The sequence below is a fragment of the Perca flavescens genome, chromosome 11 (genome assembly GCF_004354835.1).
Source record: "Perca flavescens isolate YP-PL-M2 chromosome 11, PFLA_1.0, whole genome shotgun sequence".
NCBI lineage: Eukaryota > Metazoa > Chordata > Actinopteri > Perciformes > Percidae > Perca > Perca flavescens.
In genome coordinates this window covers 3,023,502-3,026,001 of record NC_041341.1, presented here as the reverse complement: position 1 = coordinate 3,026,001, position 2,500 = coordinate 3,023,502, and the positions used below count along the sequence as shown (strand labels likewise).

The following is a 2,500-nucleotide window of genomic DNA, read 5'->3' as shown; positions in this document are numbered from 1 at the left end:
TCTCATCTGATCTACTTCACTCTTGGTTTCCAGGGTACACAGTGAACTTGGGGTTTGGAATTTGGACAGCGTTGGATATTGAATAATAATAATAAACTGTAACTAAAAATTTAGTGAAACACACAACAACACACACTGTAACTGTAAGTAAGACTAACCCTAACTCTACCCCCCCCCCACACACACACACACACACACACACACACACACACACACACACACACATACACACACACACTGTAATTGTAAGTAAGACTATGTTCCAATTAGTTATTACAAATGTTGATGAAAATTTAGACTAAATATTAGATTCAGTTTTTCAATGCAATGATTCAAATGAAACTGTACAATTTAACATTATGTGATTCAAATTCAGTTTTTCAATGCAGTTATTCAAGTTTAGCAATTCAAATATAAGTGATTCAAATTCAGTTTCTGGTGGCACATATTTCAGCCCATAAAGATGCCTCTATTTGTGTTCATATCTGTGATTAATCCATTTAATTGATTGTATCCATCCATTATCTGTAAAAGGTGCCTCCATTAGCTTGTGGATAGGTGATGAGATTATAAAGTAGTGTAACAGTAGTCTTATTATAACAGTCAGACAGATGTTTAATATTATTCACTTGCAATTTCAGAGTTATTATTTTTTTTCTTGAAATTGACCTCAGATGATGACAAACCTTACATATCCTCTTCAGATTCTGTGGAAACGTTTTGCTGAACAAAGAAAACAGCTTTTAACCATATAAGGAAGTTCCTCCTCTTAAACCCCCAAACAGACCCTTATAAAAGCTTCTTCTCTCCTCAGGTCAACAACAAGCTCACCTTAAGCACAGGAGAGACAACTGAAACCAGCGGTAAGATAAAGACTGCATGCATGTCTCTCTTTCACTCAACTGCTTTCTTTTAAACACAACTACTTTACTGTCATATATTGTATTTTGCATTAGATATTCAGGCTATGACAGACTCTCTTACACTTTGTGCTAAAACCCAATACTTAGCGTATGGGTAAAACATTTTGACTGAACCCATATTTATGATAATCATGGTTTTACTTTCCTCTCAGTCATTCTCTGACTCTCTAGATTTCAGCAGGAACAATGGCCAACATTGGTAATACCACGGACATAAAGATGGGCTCCAACTCAGGGGACGTTGGTTCCAAAAATACCTTCGATCTTAAAGGTAAATCTGAGTGTCTATTCTTTTCTGTTAGGTTGTCATGACAGTTTCAACACATCTCTATCTCACATGACTCTTACAGGAGGGGTTGGAAACAATGCTTCTGTGGGCAACACCACTGGAGTCACTATCGGAGGAAATAATTCAGGAAACATTGGAGGAAGCAACAAATTTGATATAAAAGGTGAGATATTCCTCTTATTGATTATCCTCTTATTAAATGTAATTAAAGCACCAGAACTGTATTAACAGTCCAGTTTATTATTTATGTTCAGATATCAGCATCTTAATGGCAAAAATCTGAGTTTCTGTTGTCAACTTTGAATTCCTAATCTCAATTCTCATATTTTAACAGGAGGAGTGGGAGGTGGTCAAAACATTGGCAACACTGCTAATGTTAAACCTTGTTGTAAACCAGGATGCACTGGTTCAGGGCATTGCTGCAAATGAGCTAAGGTAAGAAACGGAAGAGATTTACCATAAAATGTGAGCATATGCGTGTGATATGTTAATTAATTGTAAAACAATATAATCTGGATTTTCTCATCAATATTTATGATCTTTTTTACTCTCTTTGTGTTTCTCCCTTTTAAGAAATCGGCCTCCAACTCATCTAAACACAATGCACCATTTGTTGAATGTTGAATTCATGATTTCAAATTAACAGTATGAATGTAAAGGAAATTTGAGTGCAAATAAAGTCCTGTCTTTGGACTGAATATTTATCATTTCTACTGACCTTTCTCTGAGGGATGTTCAGTGCCTTGAAAGTGCTCTTATATTCATTGTCCTTCTTCCAAACATTGTCATTAATTTGCTTTCATTTTGGATTTCTCTTTGTGATATAGGTTTTGTCAGTAAACTGACTAACTAGCAGTTGGGTTTTCTAAAGACATATTCCAGTATTTAACCTAAAATTATTTACTGTGATTGCACACTGATAATCTTCCTTCAATCTGTTATGATTCTGTAAATCAGTGGCTGCTCCAGCTATGACGTAGCTGTGTCATAATAACAGGGCCACATACTATTACTGCAGACCTATAGGCTGAGTTGATCAAGAGAGAGATTAGATTAATAAACGTCAATCAATAAACTTGTGTTATATTATATTGTGTTATACTAAACTGGATTAATATTAAAAATGTAAGAAATTTGAAACTATAGTCAGAATAACTGGAAAGTGGGAATGGTTTAAATTAGTTTACATTTCATTATAGCACCACTAATGTAAAAAAGATGTAGAATAATTAAGGTTTTCTGAAAAGCTAACGCTCAACTGAATTGTTAGCTTTAAAAGTTGAATAAT

General features: G+C 34.4%; 1 long non-coding RNA gene across 1 annotated transcript; it reads left to right on the top strand.

Annotated features, from left to right (window-relative positions):
• Positions 1-826: 826 nt before the first annotated feature.
• Positions 827-1,356, top strand: LOC114563704 (uncharacterized). The gene is made up of 3 exons (XR_003693669.1): positions 827-863; positions 1,076-1,194; positions 1,274-1,356. It is a non-coding gene; the product is annotated as an uncharacterized LOC114563704 (long non-coding RNA).
• The last annotated feature ends 1,144 nt before the right edge of the window (positions 1,357-2,500 follow it).